The sequence below is a fragment of the Crocuta crocuta genome, unplaced genomic scaffold, assembly GCF_008692635.1.
Source record: "Crocuta crocuta isolate KB4526 unplaced genomic scaffold, BGI_CrCroc_1.0 scaffold415, whole genome shotgun sequence".
Taxonomy (NCBI): Eukaryota; Metazoa; Chordata; class Mammalia; order Carnivora; family Hyaenidae; genus Crocuta; species Crocuta crocuta.
In genome coordinates this window covers 550,860-569,492 of record NW_027531525.1, presented here as the reverse complement: position 1 = coordinate 569,492, position 18,633 = coordinate 550,860, and the positions used below count along the sequence as shown (strand labels likewise).

At 46.2% G+C, this 18,633-nt stretch overlaps 2 long non-coding RNA genes across 4 annotated transcripts in view; both read right to left on the bottom strand.

The window, feature by feature from the left end:
* The window catches only part of LOC144238703 (uncharacterized), a 3,414-nt gene extending 2,683 nt beyond the window's left edge, over positions 1–731 (bottom strand). The window contains exons 1-2 of the long non-coding RNA XR_013337195.1: positions 668–731; positions 387–566 (exon numbers count right to left, since the gene is read on the bottom strand). This is a non-coding gene — a long non-coding RNA (uncharacterized LOC144238703). The remainder of the gene's footprint in view (positions 1–386; positions 567–667) is intronic.
* A 2,998-nt stretch (positions 732–3,729) lies between these two features.
* On the bottom strand, positions 3,730–17,993 carry LOC144238702 (uncharacterized). 3 transcript variants are annotated; one of them, XR_013337193.1, is made up of 6 exons: positions 17,894–17,993; positions 17,613–17,709; positions 8,368–8,550; positions 6,877–6,952; positions 4,042–4,253; positions 3,730–3,901 (listed from the first exon to the last, which is right to left on the bottom strand). It is a non-coding gene; the product is annotated as an uncharacterized LOC144238702 (long non-coding RNA). The 3 variants fall into 3 exon arrangements; XR_013337192.1 differs by having other exon boundaries at positions 17,641–17,709; XR_013337194.1 differs by lacking the exon at positions 8,368–8,550 and having other exon boundaries at positions 17,641–17,709.
* Between the last annotated feature and the right edge of the window lie 640 nt (positions 17,994–18,633).

The window sequence follows — 18,633 nt, the reverse complement described above, 5'->3', positions numbered from 1 at the left end:
CCCCCTGACCCCCACCCCGCCTGCAGCCCCAGCTCAGTCTCTCTGAGTGAACTCCTCATCTCCCAGGACCATCTCTGTCCACCTCTCTCCCTGAGCCCAACCCCTGGACACGGCAGTCCTCTGCATTATTAAATTACAGGGGCTGGGTCCCCAGTCTGGGCGAACTCGTTCCTGAGCTCCATGGGGGATGTCTGCACCCCCAAGCGAGCGGCCCCTCGTCTACACCACTCGTGGGGCAGTTTGCCTGTGAACCGGGTAGTAATCCGGGTGCTGGAACACAGGTATGAAGGAACCGCATTTCAATTTCTTTCTCAATAATTTCTGGTTCAAGCTTCCCTTACCCGGGGCGATGGAAACAACTGTCACCTTAGGGGACCCTCTCTCACCTCCGGGCACTGGGCAGGATGAGTTTCGCCAGGACGCCGGACGGTGTTGGTGTTTATTCAGGTGTTGGTGTTTATTCACAGAGAGAAGCTGACAAATATCCTAGAGCAAAGGTCAGTTCCTCCCCCTGGCTCTGACTTCGGACGGGGTGGGCGCACCGGGTCAGCCTGTGGTGGGGGCACCTAGAACCGGGGGAAGGGAGGGTCCCAATGAGGTCCTCTCAGTTTACTTAAAACCCAGTGAAGTCTTTCCCCCAAACCTGCTTCCTCTCCTGACTTCTCACCTGCTGTCAAGACTGTTCTTCAAAATCCTGGAGTCCTCCTGACGCCTCTCTCTCCTTGTTCTAGAACAGTATGGAACTCCAGACGCATTTTGCCCCATCCTTCGTTTTACAGGTGAAGAGATCGTGACGGCTCCCCGCAAACCCAGAATGAGATCTCAGATCTGGGCTCTTAGCCCAGAGGCTTCCTGCCCTTCCCACAGTTTATGTGTCCTCGTCCCTTCTGTGGCCACCACCTGATTAAGCTCCCCTGACCTCCTACAGAGAGATGACAGTGGCAGCGGCCAATGCAGATGTGTGACACTGTGTCCACAGCATCCATGGAATGTCTTCTCTCCTTCCCAGCCCTCACATCCCACTCCTTTCTCAAGCTCAGCTCAAATGCCGCCTCTTCCTCAGAGCAGATGCTGGCCCGGCATGACCGCGTGCCCTCTAGCTGCACTCATCTCTGCTAGTCCACGCGCCCTGGCCTGATGTGGTTGCGGGCAGGCTGCATCTGGATGCTGTTCACTTTTTTTGTTTTTATGCTTATTTATTTTTGAGAGAGAGAGAGAGAGAGACAAAGTACTCGCGAGGGAGGGACAGAGAGAGAGGGAGACACAGAATCCGAAGCAGGCTCCAGGCTCTGAGCTGTCAGCACAGAGCCTGGTGCAGGGTTTGAACTCACAAGATCATGACCTGAACCAAAGTTGGGCGTTTAACTGACTGAGCCCCCCAGGTGCCCCCGAACAAGGTGATACACACAGTCTTTAACTGAATAGCGCCTGGCCACAGGAAGTGCCTGCAAATACTGGCCGGTGTTCTGATGCAGTTATTCTAGTGTTAGAGGAATGGGCAGTAGATTCCGTTCGGCTCTGCAAGTGTAAGCAACTGTGCCTGCACACACCTGTCTGGTCTGGGGCCTCGGGAGGAAGGCACTGAAAGGTCTGGATTGTTCCGCAGCAGGATAACAGCTCTGTGGTTTAACTGACCTGCACAGACCCACCTTGGCCCCTCCCCCAAGGGTATACCGGGGGCCTCACCTGCTCCGCACCCTGGCAGGGGCCTGTCATCGGCTGCTGACTCCACTCCCTGGCGTGTGGCCCTGGATCACCAGGGGACTCGACACCCCAGGGAGGCTGGTCCCTGCCCACTGGCTGATGGCTGGGAACAGGTGGGTCCCCAAGGCTGGGCCAGATCTATCTGTGGGGAGGCAAAGCAGATCCAAGCCTAGAGGCTGGAGGGGATCAGAGAAAACAGCCTCGTCTGGGCTCCAGCTAGGGTGGGCGCAGGGGTGAAGCAGAGCAAGGGGGCTTTGACTCCAAGCAAAATGGCCAGCTGAGAGGCTGGGAATGGAGGTGTGTTCAGATGGAGCTGAGGGCGCCTGGTGGGGTCACCAGCATGCTCGGGTCGCTTGAGCTTCTCTCCATGAAGGCTCGGGGGTCGGAGGAGCCCAGGACACAGACACAGGCCAGTGGCTTGGGTGACCAAGCAAAGGGCATCTGTTCCTGTCCTGCTCACAGGGCAGCTGAGCCCTGGGCAGGCTCAGGGCCAGGTGCGCCTCTCTGGGCCGGGCTCTGCGGGGCGAGTCGTGGGAGCAAGGCTAGGGGTGGGGCGGTCAAGTCTGGACCGGCAGATATGTGTCGCTGCCCGTCCCCGGCCACACCAAGACTCTGGCACCTCCTTCCCCACCCATCCCTTCTTCTCCAGCTTCGGTCCTTTACGCTGAAGTGGCCTTTTAAAAATAGGTAAAGCACGTGGTACACAGTGGAAAGTTCCCGGTCCTGCCCCGCCCCCACCCCCCTCCTAGAGACAACATCTGTGTCCTTACTGAGCTGGCACAGGCGTATGCAAGCGTAGAAGTCAACCTTCTCCCTTTCTGGCCTTTTTTTTAGTGGCAGAGATTCCTCTGAGAGTCTGAAGAAACTCGGGGTTCCTCACTAAACCAGGGTGCACACACGCACAAAAATTCAGTGTGCAATTCCAGGGGTTGATAACAGACTCCGTGGCCCTTTCGGTCCTACTCCGCAAGGGATTCTGGGTGGCCCTGTTACCCCGCATGCGCACTTGCGCTACCTGATGGCACCTTGACAAGATGTCGACAAAGGAGAGCTTCTGATGCCCTGAGAAGCATGTTAAGCAAAGTAAGCCATTCGGTGCCTTCTTCCAACAACTCCCTGTTGTACGAAGACCAAAATAAAATCTGAACTCTTAGACTGGCTTGGAAGGCCGCTCTTTCGTGGGGTCCCTGAGCGTCCCTCCAGGATGGCCACACCCACCATTCCGTTCCTTATGGGACATGTCACACCCAGGTCTCACCTCAGGGTCTTTGCTTAAACCTCTCCCTCTGCCCGGGAAACCATTTCCCCTGAGGGCTACACTGCTGGTTAACTTAGGTGTCGGCTCAAACCTCATCCCTCCAAGAGGGCCCCCTCGCGGCACCCCTCCTCTAGGGCACCATCCCTCGTCATTTTCCTCAGCGCTGACGGCTTCTTTAGCCATCTCCCGCATCCCCTCACTAGGATGTGAGCCCCTGGAAGCCAGTGGCCTTGCCGGTCCCACCACTAGCACCCAGAAGGGGGCACTCAGTAAATATCTCTGGGTTGAATTAAGTGTCTTGGCGGAGAGGTCAGCCAGGAATCTTGCCTCCATTCTCCGTCTGTCAGAGTAGCCTCAGGCCATCCCGGCTCTGCTCTAGGCAGGGTCCTGCCTCTCCCTCATTTCTCTATTCCCAGATGTCCTACCCTTTTCCCAGATCTCTGGGGCCCCTCCTTCCCAATCAGCGTCTAACAAAAACTCTTTTGTGATTTTATGCCCCGGGGCTTTAATCTGAGTCAATTTGGCATCTCCCGCCCTGGCTCGGCGGAGTCCAAAGGTCTGATCAGTGTTTCCAGCGGACCAGCCAGCAGCTCTGTCGTCCGAGGGCTCAGAGCTCCATGCTCCGCTCCCTGGGCTGCCGTTCCTGGGCCTTGTGGAAATAAACGAAGACCCAGCAAGTGACAAAAAGCAAAGGCTATTGATTCAGAGCTTGCTGCAGCGCGGGAGTCAGTCAGCCTTGGTCGCTTGCATTTTAAGAGAGACTCAGGCCTGGTGAAGGGGTGGGGACACTTTATTTGTAGCAGAGAAGCGGGGAAGATTCAGGTGCCTGGTGCCTCCTCTGGAGGCCGTTGGCGTGGGGAAGCCGGAAGGCAGGTGCCTAGAAGCCGGGCATCCTGTATGATTGGCTGGGGGCGCGTATTCGACTTTCTCTGGCTGCTCCTAAGTCACAAAGTGGACAAAACTTAGGGGAGTTGTCAGTTCTGGCCATTTGGAGCCAACTGTTCCAGACGTTAGCGGTTAGCTTTCTGAATCGTTCCTACAGATAGCCTGACTTGTTGCAAATGGGACCTATGGATTACCTGGGTTTATCGTAGATGAGGAGTTGATTTCCTGGGCAGGTGTCTGCAGGGTGTGGGTGCCCGAGTTCTGGTTTTCCATGTGGTCTGGCCATGTGTGTTCAGGAGTCTTTCGGGGACTCCTCCCTCCTTCACTTGAACATGTGAACATCCTGGGCCAGTAGAATCATCAAGTCTTTGATCTCCATTCTGCAGCTGTCCGGTGAGGGCCTTCGCTGTGCAAAGAATGGAGAGAGGTGCAGTGAGAGGGGCAGGAAGGCCTGGCGGCAGCACGCCACATGATTGGTTCAATGCTGGGAGTCTGAGTTGGGAAGGCCTGAAATGGTGTGGGGTTTCAGGAGTGGGATTGCTATCGGTGGAACGGGGGGAGAGACGGGGAGACACTCTTAGAGGGGAATACAATGAGGCAGGGGGGCAGGTGGAAGGGCGGTTAGGTTAGTCTCTCATCAGAATGAGGAGATTGAATGTACCTAGACAGCAATAATAATAATGGGAACAGCAGGGTTCCTGGCTGGCTCTGTCGTAGTGCACGTGACTCTTAACCTCTGGGTCGTGAGTTCAAGCACCACGCTGGGCTCAAAGCCTGCCTAAAAAATTAAACAAGCAACCAAGCACTCCCTGAGTAGGAGGCACTGCTCCAAGCCTGCCTGGAGCCCCTGTGACATTCCTATGAGCTGGTTATTATCATCATCTCCATACTACAGGTGAGACAGGCGGCACAGAGCAGTTAGGGAGCCTGCCCCATGTTACACAGTGTCTGAGGGGAGAGAATGCTTTGCACCAGATGGGCGGCAGCTGTGTGCCCTCGAACGCCGCCTCCAGGGCCAGGTCTTAGTCCTCGGATGCGTGTTAGGATGCAGCATTAACAATTAGCTCTAATAAAAATCAGCTCTAAGTGCCCTGAGGGAAGGCGCTGTGATTACCAGTTCCAGCTCATGGAGGGGGAAACTGGGGAGCCGCGTGGCACAGCCCGGGCCTCTGACTCTCGAGTCTGCACACCTGCCACCGTGCCCACCGCCTCTCCTCCGTAAGCAAGGGATACACCTACTCATCAGTCAAGCCCTGAGCCACACCGTGGCCGAGACTGGCAGCCAACTCCAGGCAGCCAACCCCAGGCAGTGGCTCTCACCTTTCTCCACCATGGACCCCTTTGCCACTCTCCCCAGAAAAATGCATGCGAGCCCACACGCCCCTTAAGAAATTCACAGATGCCCCCCTCAAGCCCTTGCACAGCAAGTCGGTGATGGGGAAAGACCTTGGGTGGGTGTTGCAGCCACGGTAATATTCTCCAGTCTGGAACAAAAGGGCATGGCTTTGAATTTTAAGAGATTTACTTCACTTCATTGAGAGGGTGGAAGTAGGGGCGCCTGGGTGGCGCAGTCCATCAAGCACTCTTGATTTTGGTTCAGGTCATGATCTCACAGGTGGTGAGATTGACACCCGCACTGGGATTCTCTCTCTCTCTCTCTCTCTCCCTCTGCCCCTCCTCTATTCACACGCATGCATGCTCTCTCTCTCTCAAAATAAATAAACATAAAAATAAAATTAAAAATAAAATTCCAAGGGCGCCTGGGTGGCGCAGAGCCTGCTTGGGAGTCTGTCTCCCCTTCTCTCTGCCCCTCCCCGACTTGTGCTCTCTTTCTCTCCCTCTCAAAATAAATAAACTTACAAAATAAGAAAGTAAATAAATAAAATTCCATAGCTACTTTTATTTACTTCACTAGAGAACAGAACAGAAAGCAGTCTGTGCCGCAAGTCCCCATCTTTGGATCAGTCTGATTACCCACTTCGCTCACACATCTAGCCGGCAGAGCACTGCTGGAAGGAATCTCAGAATTCTGCTGGTCGATGCCAATGCACATTTATGGGGTCGAATCCCAGCGGGGTCTTTACCGCTACTTGGCAGCTCTCACTCATACCGGATAAACACTCACACCCTTTCTCACGATGACCACTCCAACCCTTCTGCAATGATTCTTTGAGCTTTAACAGTTTTCATGTGTTAGAAGAAGCATAATTGCACACATTGTAATTCATATTGTCCAGGATTTTCATCCCGTTTATCCAAGTACTTGGGCTCTTGACCCTTCATTTGTTTATTTGGATGATTATTTATTTAGAGGCTACCATGGCTGGCATTGGGCTGGGGTCTTGGACCCCGACTGTGGTCTCTGTTCCCATGGACTTAACAGCCCAGAGAGAAAGACTATCATTCTACAAATAACTGCAACCACGATGAGGGCCCATAAGTGCGCGGATGAGGGGATTTCAGGAAGACCTCCCTGAGGCAGTGGCCTTTCGAGTGGAGTCTTTGAAGGATGATATGTCAGTTTGGAATGCTTTGGGCTGCACACAACAGAAAATCTGACCCACAGTGAAACCATAAGGATGTTTATTATTTCCTTAAGAAGTCTAGAAGCAAAGTAGCGCCTGGGTGGCTCAGTCAGTTAAGCATCCGACTTCGGCTCAGGTCATGATCTCTCTGTTCTTGGGATCCAGCCCCGCGTCGGGCTCTGTGCTGACAGCTCAGAGCCTGGAGCCTGCGTTGGATTCTGTGTCTCCCCTTCTCTCTGCCCTTCCCCCGTTCACTTTCTGTCTCTCAAAAAATAAATAAAGGTTAAAAAAAATTTTTTTTTTAAACAGGAGAAAGGGCTCTGCTTCCCAAGCAGTGCTTTCAGAAGGGCACAATAAATTCATTCACAGATTCCCAGGAGTTTTTCTCTTGTGTTTTTTTCTCCCAAAAATGGGCCTTATGCCCACCTTGGGTATAGAGAAAGAGGGTTACCATGACTGACTTAGACCAACCAAACTTGATCCCAGAGACAGTGAGGATCCTACCTTTTCTGAAGATACTGCTGCTTACTGGACCCTTCAAATGACGATTAAAGGGTTTACCAATTCCGGATATGGACACCTGAAGAATTCAAATAAAATTAACCTTCATACCAATAACACTTAAACTTTAAAAAGTTATCTTAAAAGCATCAGTGGGGCATCAGCTGGTTAAGCGTTGACTCTTGGTTTCAGCTCAGGTCACGATCTCATGGTTCGTGAGTTCAGACCTGCGTCTGGGCTCTGGGCTGACAATGCAGAGCCTGCTTGGGATTCTCTCTCCTTCTCTGCCTCTCCCCTGCTTGCTCTTTCTCTCAAAATAAATAAACTTTTAAAAAAAGCATCAGAGAAGTAACAAGATTTGAGGACTTGCTGAATTGAGATGCAGAAATACTGAAGAGGGCAAAGTGAAGTGAAGTCTCTCCTCTGAAGGCTGCCTATGCCCTGGGGCTTTGTTCTGGAAAAGACTGAACTGCAACTGCAGCCACAGGGAGGGGCCAGAGTGAAAATTTCAAAGTCACATGGTTCTGGGTTGCTAGTGCCCTCAGGCGCTGGTAAATCATAACTTCTCTTTAGAGGAAGACCATATTATCTTGAACCTCAAGGTATTTCTATAAATAATTTTCAAAAACAATGGCCAGTACACAAAGATAACCCCAGGATATCAGACACCACGAGTAAGAACAGCAGGTACAATAGGTCATAAAGTGGGCTCATAGGGTCTCCTTCTCCTTGAAATGAGCAGCACAGATTACAAAGCCAAGAATGGAAAAGTTGGCTGGGAAAAGAAAACTTAAAAAAAAATGATATTACAAATGTTAAACAGGGGGGGAAATGTAAATTCTGGAACTTAAAACTACAATAACCAAATATGAGAACTGAAACAGTTTTATCAGCAGATTAGAAATAGTAAAGGAGGGGCGCCTGGGTGGCTCAGTTGGTTAAGTGTCAACTTAGGCTTAGGTCCCGATCTGGCGGTCTGTGGGTACGAGCCCCACGTCGAGCCTAGGGTCGAGCTATGTGCTGACAGCTTGGAGCCTGGAGCCTGCTTTGGATTCTGCCTCCCTTTCTCTGCCCATCCCCTACTCATTCTGGTCTGTTTCTGTCTCAATAAGAAATAAACATAAACAAGTTTGTTTTTTTTTAAAGAACTAGTAAAGGAAAAACTAATGAACTGGAATATAGGTCAGAAGAAAATACCCAAAATGATGCATAATGGGGAAAAAAGAAAGAAAATGCAAGGGGTGGGTACGAGACATGGATATCACAATGAAAAGGTCAAAGCAGAGTCCAGAATGAAAGAATGGACATAGGCAATATTTGGCGAAACAGTGGCTCAAAAATGTCTACACATTAAATCATACATTTAAGAATCCAACAAATCCTAAGTGGGATAAATAAAAAAAAAATTCACAGTCTTATACATTTGTGACACTACAGAAAACCAAATACAAGGAGAAAACAGTAAAAGCGGTCAGAATAAAACAGACAAATTACCTTTAAAGGCCACAAGAGGGACACCTGGGTGGCTCAGTAGGTTAAGTGTCCAACTTCAGCTCAAGTCATGATCTCATGGTTTGTGAGTGTGAGCGCTGTGTTGGGCTCTGGGCTGACAGTGTGAAGCCTGCTTCGGATTTTCTCTCTCTTCCTCTCTCTCTGCCCCTCCCCTGCTTGCTCTCTCTTTCAAAAATAAACAGTTAAAAAATTAAAAGCCACAACATTCAGAGGATCCACACTTCTGGATTTCAAAGCTTACTACAAAGCTACAGGAATTAAGACCGTGTGGTGGTGGCATAAGGGGACAGACAGGTCAGTCAAATAGAATTCAGAGTCCAGAATAAATCCTCACATTTATGGTCAATTGATTTTCAACATGGTGCTAAAAATCCAATAGGGACAAAATAGTCTTTTCAATAAACAATTCTGGGGCACTTGTATACCCATGCGGATATCCATTTGTACATACAAATGAATAAAAGTGGACCACCTACCTCATGTGATATAAAAAAATTAGCTCTAAAGGGGACAAAGACCTAAAAATATAAAAGGCTTAGAAGAAAACAAACCTAGGAGTAAATCTTTGTGGCCTCAGGTCAGGCAACAGTTTTCTAGATATAACACCAAAAGCATAAACAACTAAAGAAAAAACAGATTAGACTATATGAAATTTAAAACTTTTGTGCTTCAGAGGATACCATCAAGAAAGTAAAAACACAAGGGCACCTGGCTGGCTCAGTTAGTAGAACATGCAACTCTTGGTCTTGGGGTCATGAGCTCGAGCCCCACATTGGGAGTAGAGTTTATTTAAACAAAAATGTAAAAAGACAATCCAATCCACACAGTGGGAGGAAATATTGGCAAATCATATATATAACAAAGGACTTTTAACGAGAATCTATAAAGAGCTCTTACAATTTAGTAGTAAAAAGTCAACCAGTTAAGTAATGGTGAAAGGATTTGAATAGACATTAATCCAAAGAAGATATCCAGGGGCATCTGTGTGGCTCAGTGGGTTGAGTGTCTGACTCTTGATTTCAGCTCAGGTCTCATGTGAGATTGAGTCCTGCATCGGGGCTCATGGAGTGGAGCCTGCTTGGGATTCTCTCTCTCCCTCTCTCTCTTCTCCTCCCCTGCTGTGCTCTCACTCTCTCTCAAAATAAATAAATAAACATTAAAACAATGAAAACAAAAAACAAGACATACAAATAGCCAATAAGTACATGGAAAAATGCCAACATCATTAGCCAGTAGAGAAATGCAAATTAAAACCACAATGAAAAGCACCTCATCTGGCACCCACCAGAATGCTAAAATAAAAAAGAAAGTTAGTAGTGAGGGTTGATAAGGATATGGAAAATCTGGAACCCTCACATATTGCTGCTAGGAATGTAAAATAGTGCAGCCACTTTGGAAAAAACAGTTTGGCAGTTCCTCAAAGGTTAAACATAGGATCACCATGTGACCCCAAAATTCTGTACCCAAGAGATATGATAACATTTGTTCCCATAAAAACTTGTACATGAATATTCATGTTAGAACTAATAATAGAAAAAAATGAGACAACTGAAATGCCATCAGCCAGTGAGTGAATAAAATGTGTCATACCCACACAATGGAGTATCACTCAGCCATAAAAAGTAAGTACTGATATATACTATGATATGGATGGACCTTGAAAATATGAATATGTGAAGTAGGGGTGCCTGGGTGCCTCGGTCAGTTAAGCATCTGACTTCAGCTGAGGTCATGATCTCACGGTTCATGGGTTTGAGCCCCGCGTCGGGCTCTGTGCTGACAGCTAGCTCAGAGCCTGGAGCCTGTTTCGGATTCTGTGTCTCCCTGTCTCTCTGACCCTCCGCCACTCACGCTCTGTCTCTCTCTCTCTCTCAGAAATAAAACATTAAAAAAAAGGAAAAAAAGAAAATATGCAAAGTAAAAGGAGGTAGACATAAAAGGGCACATATTGAATGATTCCTTTTATATGGAATTTAGGAAAAAAATCTATAAGGACAGAAAGCAAATGAGTGGTCACCTAGGGCTGGCAGGCAGGGGCTGGGGAGTGGATGGGAGGAATGAGGGTGACATATAAATGATAAAGGGTCTGTTTCTGGGGTGATAAAAGTGTTCTAAAATTTGTGGCAATGGCTGCACAACTTTTGTGAATATACTAAAAACCCACTTAATTGTATACTTTATTATTTATTTATTTATTTATTTATTTATTTATTTATTTATTTATACTTTTTTTTTTTAATTTTAAAGTAAGCTCTACATTTAATGTGGGGCTAGAACTTACAACCCTGAGATCAAGAGCTGCATGTTCTACTGAATGAGCCAGTCAGTCACTCCTAGTTGTATGCTTTAAATGAGTGAGTTATATGGTAAGTGAATTACATCCCAATGAAGCTGTAAGAAGAAAGAAAAGAAAAGAAAAGAAAAGAGAAGAAAAGAAAAGAGAAGAGAAGAAAAGAAAAAAGAAAAGAAAAGAAAAAAGAAAAGGAAAGGAAAGGAAAGGAAAGAGAGGGTGGGAGGAAGGAAGGAAGGAAGGGGAAGGGAAAGAGAGAAGAAAGAAAAGAAAAGAAAAAAGAAAAGGAAAGAAAGAGAGAGAGAAAGAAAGAAAGAAAGAAAGAAAGAAAGAAAGAAAGAAAGAAAGAAAGAAAAAGAAAGAAAGAAAAAAGGAAGGAAAGGAAAGGAAAGGAAAGGAAAGGAAAGGAAAGGAAAGGAAAGGAAAGGAAAGGAAAGGAAAGGAAACATAACGAAAAAGTATGGAAACTACTCAGTCGGTTAAGCATCCGACTCTTGATTTCAGCTCAGGTCATGATCTCATGGTTTGTGAGATCAAGCCCCATGTAAGGCTCTGCACTGACAGCACAGAGCCTGCTTGGGATTCTCTGTCTCCCTCTCTCTATGCTCCTCCCTCTCTCTCTCAAAACAAACAAACAAACAAACAAACTTAAGAAAAGACAATGGTTGTCTGACTGGATTATTTAAAAATATTTTTAATGGTTTATTTATTTTTGAGAGAGAGAGAGAATGAGAGCAAGCAGGGAGGAGCAGGGGGAGAGGGAGACACAGAATCTAAAGCAGCCTCCAGGCTCTAGCCTGTCCATATGGGGCTCAAAGCCACGAACTGCGAGATCATGAACTGAGCCGAAGTCAGATGCTCAATGGACTGAACCACCCTGGCGCCCCAGGAATTTTTTTTTTTAGATCCAACTATTATGCTTTTTACTAAAGATAAAGAAAGATACTCATAATTATAAAAAGGATCAATGGTTTAAAAAAAAAAAGGTTAAAAAGTTCAATTCACCAGGAAATTATAATGTAAATATAATATATATATAGATTTGAATAATACAATTAACTATCTGTACCAAATAAACATATAGAATACTATATCTGAAAAACTGCAAAATACATGTTCTTTTCAAACATGCACATAGTATTTATTGACCATCCACTAAGCCATAAAGCCTAGTTTCAACAAATCCAAAGGGTTAAACTCATTCAGAGTTTATTCTTTAGCCACAACACAATTATGTTAGACATCAAAAATAAAAGGACAGCTAGAAAACCCCAGATGTTTGGAAATAAAATAATATACTTCTAAATAATTCATGAATCAAAGAAGAAATTATAATGCTGAATTATTATTATGCTGAAATAAATAATCAAGAACTATTACATATCAAAGGTTATGGGTTACAAGCTATTGATGGAAATTTATAGCCTTACACAGTTAAATCAGAAGAAAATTTGAAAATTAATGAATTTAGATACATCAAAAAGTAGAAAAATAGCAAATTAAATTTGATGAAATTAGAAATAAGGGAATAATACAGATAATTGAAAGCATACATTACATACAATAGAATAAAAATAAAGCAAGTTGGTGCTTTGAGAAGACTAATGAAACTAATCAACCTTTGGTCAAATAAAAAAGAAAAGAGAGAGAGAGAGAGGGAGAGAGAAGGCACAAATGAACTCTGTAAGGAATGAAAATGAAAAACAGGGCATTACCATAGTCCCTACAGACCTTTAGAAGAAACCAAGAGGATATTAGGAACTTGACCCTAAAGTGTTGGAAAATTTTTATGGAATGGATAAATTCCCAAGGGGGAAAAAGACAGCTTATAAAATGCCCAAGAAAAAACAGAAATTCTGAATAGACCAGCAATTTAAAAGAGTTTAAACACCAGTTTAAAATTTTCCCAGTCCCACATGGCTTCATCAGCAACTTCTATCAAACATTTACAGAAGATATGAGGTCAATATTGTGCAAACCCTTTCAGAGAAAAGTAATTACATTTACCAACTCACTTTGAGCCTAGTACAATATATTGTAAATACGTATTTTTAAATTTTTTGAAGAAAGAGAAGATGGAATAGGAGGACCCTAAGCTCACCAATCCCATGGATTCAACTAGATAACATCAGTTTATTTATTTTTTAATTTTTTAATGTTTTATTTATTTCTGAGAGAGAGAGAGGGAGAGAGAGGAGAGAGAGAGAGAGAGAGAGAGAGAGAGAGAGAGAGAGAGAGAGAGAGAGAGAGAGAGAGAGAGAGAGAGAGAGAGAGAGAGAGAGAGAGAGAGAGAGAGAGAGAGAGAGAGAGAGAGAGAGAGAGAGAGAGAAGAGAGAGAGAGGGAGACGCAGAATCTGAAACAGGTTCCAGGTTCTGAGCTGGCAGTCAGCACAGAGACCGGGACCGAACCCACAAGCTGTGAGATCATGACCTGAGCTGAAGTTGGGAGGCTAAAACCATCAGTTTCAATAATCTAAAATTTTCTATATATTACTATGTTTTGACATTCTAGAAAAGCCTTTTCTGGCTTGGGAGAAACAATTTTTCTTCTTCTCCTCCTTCTTCTTTTCTTCTCCTTCGTCTTCTCCTCCTCCTTCTTTTCTCCTTCTTCTTCTTTTTTTAATGTTTATTTTTGAGAGACAGAGAGCATGAGCAGGGGAGAGTCAGAGAAAGAGGAAGGGTGAGAATCCCAAGCAGACCCCATACTATCAGCACAGCGCCCGATGAGGGGGCTCGATGAGGGGGCTCGATCTCACAAACAGGGAGTTTGTAACCTGAGCTGAAATCAAGATGCTTAACCCACTGAGCCACCTAGGCACACCGCCCCCACCCCACCCCAGACAATTCTTAAGAGATGGAGATGGCCCAGCTGGGAGCATTATCCAGAGCCTTCCCTACTCCATCTAGCCCTTTTCACCCAGGGAGGCAATACTCCTCAGCCTTAATCATCCCACAGCTAGGTGCCAGGGAACTAGGGACTGGCCCTACAATCCGAAGCTGGCCAAAATTATTCAAACCAGTCAGTTCTAAACCCTTCCCTGCCTTGCCTTTTCCCAGAACCCTTAAGAAAGTCTGTGGCCTACACCTTCTCACATCCCTCTATCTTCTGCCTCCTGACTCTGGTGTCTTTCCAATGTGGCCCTGTGAATGCTTTATTTTCTTTTTTTAATCTACGAAAATGGGTTTCTGTCTCGTTTCTAGGACCTGTGAGTTTTTTTTCCCCCTCTGCTCTTTTCTGTCTTTTGTGGTTGCACCTAACAGACCACCTCATAAAAGCCACCAAATATGTAATCTTGTTACTAAAAACTGATAAAGACATTATGAGGAAGAGAAATTACAGGTAGACCCCACTCATGAACGATAACAAAAATTCTATAAAAACATATTAAGAAGTTGAATCCAGCAATATATAAAAACGAATGACACTTCATGTCCAAGTTGTGTTTATGATTATTTTAGTAATACAAGCTAAGCTTAACTTTTTAAAAAATCAATTCATGAATTTACCACATTAACAAACCAAACAAGAAAAATCATAGATTATCTCCACAGCTGCAGGAAAAATATTTAATACAATTTGGCTTATATTTATGATACAAAACTCTTAGTGAGTGTGCCTGGCTGGCTCAGTTGTTAAAGCATGTGACTCTTAATCTCAGGTTTGTGAGTTTGAGCCCCATGTTGGGGCTAGAAATTACTTGGGGGAAAAAAACCAACAAACTCTTAGCAAACTGGGAAATAAAAGGGAACTTTTAAAATAATTTTTGTAAACATTTTAATTTATTTTTGAGAACAGAGACAAAGTGTGAGAGGGGGAGGGGCAGAGAGAGAGGAAGACAGATTGAGAAGCAGGTTCCAGGCTCTGAGCTGTCAGCCCAGAGTCCTAGGTGGGGCTCAAAACCATGAACTGTGCGGTCATGACCTAGACCAAATTTGGCAGTCAACTGAGTGAGCCACCTAGGTGTCCCTATCTCCCTTTTTTTATGAAGTTAAAAACACCCTAATGTTATACTGTATATATACTCTTATTACATACTGTACTGTACCTTACTATGTACGTATACACTTATATGTACATTTTGTGTACAGAGTTATACACTTAAGATGATGGCCACTGTATCTTATGATTGATTTAAGGGATTTCCAAAGGTTATGTTCACTGTGTAATTTTTGCCTTATGTACTGATTTTAGAACCTAACCTTGGTGTAGGGTACAGCTGTACTGTTGAGGGATTTAAGAGCTATTTAGGAGATTTGGTGACTGCCTGGAATAGAAGGGAGAAGGAGAAATCTGACAATAAATTATATTTTATTTTTTTATTTTATTTTTTTAAATATTTTTATTTATTTCTAGGAGAGAGAGAGACAGCGTGAGCAGGGGAGGGTCAGAGAGAGAGGGAGATACAGACTCTGAAATAGGCTCCAGGCTCTGAGCTGGCAGTCAGCACGGAGCCTGACGCGGGGCTCGAACCCACGAACCACGAGATCATGACCTAAGCGAAAGTCGGACACTTAACCGACTAAGCCACCCAGGCGCCCCAATAAATTATATTTTAAAAAAAGAAGAAGAAGAAGGGAGAAGGAGAGCGATTCCCAGGTCTCTTGCCTAAACAACTGAGTAGGTGGTGGTTCTGTTTATTGAGCTGGGGCCCATTGGGGTAGGAAGAATTGGAGGGTAAAGATGATCATTTATTTTTCTCAATATTTTATGAAAAATTTCACAAATGCAGAAACGTTGACAGATTGTACAGTGAACACTGTATAACTACCACCTAGGTTCTACAACTCATTTACTGCTATATTTTCTTTTTCATATCTTCTGCGCCTGGGTGGCTTAGTCGGTTAAGCGTCCGACTTTTGCTTAGGCCATGATCTCGCGGTTCGTGGGTTCGAGCCCCGCGTCGGGCTCTGTGCTGACTGCCAGCTCAGAGCCTGGAGCCTGCTTCGGATTCTGTGTCTCCCTCTCTCTCTCTGACCCTTCCCTGCTCGTGCTGTCTCTCTCTCTCTCCTAGAAATAAATAAAACATAAAAAAAAACAAAACAAAAACCATATCTTCCCACATACCCATAGGAGTTCATTACTAATGCGCTGAATCTGTGTGATCTGAGAGACTTCCAAGAGTCGCGTCTCACAGGCTACTGATCTCAACACAGAAGCACACGTTGTTCACCTCCCACTCATACTCAATTCCCTAGAATTAGGCCTTTAAAAAAAAGTTGTCTACTTAGTTATTTTTATGTTATCTCTACACTCAATGTGGGACTTGAACTCACAACCCTGAGATCAAGAGTCACATGCTCTTTTGACTTAGCCAGCCAGGTGCCCCTAGATGCAGCTTTTAACATCTTCCTTCTCTTTAAAATTTTTATCTATCTATCTGTCTATCTATCTATCTATCTATCTATGAAAGACAGAGAGTGCACGCATGCACATGGGAAGGGCAGAGGGACAGAAAGAGAATCTCAAGCAAGCTCCATGCACCGCGCAGAGCCTGACTCAGGCCTCGATCTCAGGACCCTGAGATCATGACCTGAGCGGAAATCGAAGAGTCTGATGCTCAACTGACTGAGCCACCCCGGCGGCCCTACCATCTTCCTTCGAAAGGTGCTTTCACTAAGGACACCAACTACTGAAGACCCCAGAACTGAACTCCTCCTCGTCTTCCTGTACATCTTACCTTACAGTTATCTACCTCTCCAATTTAGGGTATCTCTGGCAGCAAGCTCTTTCAATCTCATCTTTTAAATATCTCTAACAGATGTCCTCTCCCTCTTCATCCCCTGTACCATTAAAGTTCTGGATCTCAAAATTTCTCATTTTATTGATTTGGTGAGCTACAATTTGACCCTCTGAACTACTTGTCCCCATCTCTATCCTTTCTCTAGCTTACCTAGTCATCTGTCCGTCTCATTTATCTTTTGAAAAAGTCTGTTCACAACACTTTTCTTTTACAATATTTTACAGGTGCTTATACCCAGGTTGGCATGACTTCCATAGGCTTTCAAGATCTGCCAGAAAGCATGACTCCCCCTAAATTTACAACCTTATGCCCAGTTACCCGCCCACACCATTTTTACTATGTGTTAGCTCTTCAAATATACCAACCACACTTTCTGCTTTACCGCCTCCTCTACGAAGACCTCCCTGAAAGCTAGGCTAGGGGAATTTCACAGAATCCTGAGGATACATCTAATCATTAAATATTCAAGTCTCCACAGAGATAAAAATCCTTGAGGGCGGTGCTTTGGTCTTTGCGGCCAAAATACTTAGACTCGCGACTTGAGGGTACTCTGCCTAACACAAAACGGAGACTGTTTCCTTCAGCGGAACTCTGCTTTGTACACTTTACCCCCCCGTTCTGCAAAATCCTACCCAAACCTGAATTCCTTCTTGAAGCTTGTTAAGTAGTTAGGGGCTCTGGCTCCTTTATCCGCTGCCCCTGAGCTTAATAAATTATATTTTAATAGTCTATCTATATAACTAAGTGCCGTACATGTTAACACTTTCCCTTTTCCTTGGTAACTAACATCAATCCTATCCATGCTTCTGGGCTCAATCCCTGATCCCTAGAGAGAATTACTTCTTTTAACTCTCAGCTCACGAACCCTGCAACCTGGGGTGCCTGGGTAGCTTAGTCGGTTAAGCGTCCGGACTTTCGCTTAGGTCATGATCTCACGGTTCCTGGGTTCGAGCCCCGCGTCGGGCTCTGTGCTGACAGCCTGCTCAGAGCCTGGAGCCTGTTTCGGATTCTGTGTCTCCCTCTCTCTCTGACCCTCCCCTGCTCACGTTGCTTTCTCTCCTAGAAATAAATAAAACATTAAAAATTAAAAAAAAAAAAAAACGAACCCTGAAATCTATTTAGCGCCTGACAGTCTTTCATTACCGCTGCTTACTAACGCGTTCCCGGTTCCCTCCCCGTCCATCCCGGAGACTAACCTTTCAGGGGTGGGAAGGGCGATCCTACCTTTCTGACTCCCTCTCCAGTACTTGGCGCTGCGCTTCGCACACGCTGCCGTAAAGCACCTCCTGGGAGCTAGTGAAGGGACACAGCCCTGCGGAGACGTCCCTGCCCNCCGCCCCTCTCCCCTCCGCAAATCGGGCCCCGCCCCTCTCCCCTCCGCAAATCGGGCCCCGCCCCCTCGCTCCTCCGCAAGCCGGGTCCCGCCCCCTTTGCAAGCCGGGCCCCGACCCCCTCCGAGTTCGCAGCCTAGGCGGACCCGCGCGCCGGCCGGGTAAGCGGAGGACTGGGCCCAGCCTCTCCTGGCTCTCGCCCGGGGTCCCAGCGGCCGTCTGGACGATTGCAGGACGTCCGCCGACCACCCGCGCAGGCGCGGAGACGCTCCTGGTAGCACGTGACCCAAGCCCTCCTCCCACCGTTGCCCGCGCAGGAGCCGGCCCGAGGCACTGGCCTCGCTCGCTGGTTTGAGCCTGGTGCTGATGGACAGGCGAGCGAGCTGCCAAGACACTGCTTCAGTTAGAAACAGCCGATGGAATACTACACGGCAATGAGAAAGAATGAAATCTGGCCACGTGTAGCAACATGGATGGACCTTGAGGGTGTTATGCTGAGCGAACTAAGTCAGGCAGAAAAGGACAAATATCAAATGTTTGCACGTATAGGAGGATTGGGAGGAACTTAACGGAGGACCATGGGGGAGAAGAAGGGGAGAAATGGTCGGGGAAAGGGAGAGAGGCAAACCATGAGAGACTCTTGAATGCTGAGAATAAACTGAGGACTTATGGGTGTGGGGAGGAGGGGGGAGATGGGCATGGAGGAGGGCACTTGTAGGGATGAGCACCGGGTGTTATATGGAAACCAACTTGACAAACTATCTGTAAAAAAAAAAAAAAAAGAAAGAAAGAAAGAAACAGCCACCGCCAAGTGTAGATAAGTAAATAAGAGGCTGGGGAGAAGCGAGAGGCAGGTATCTGGGATCTTGTTCCTGGTTGGGGCAGG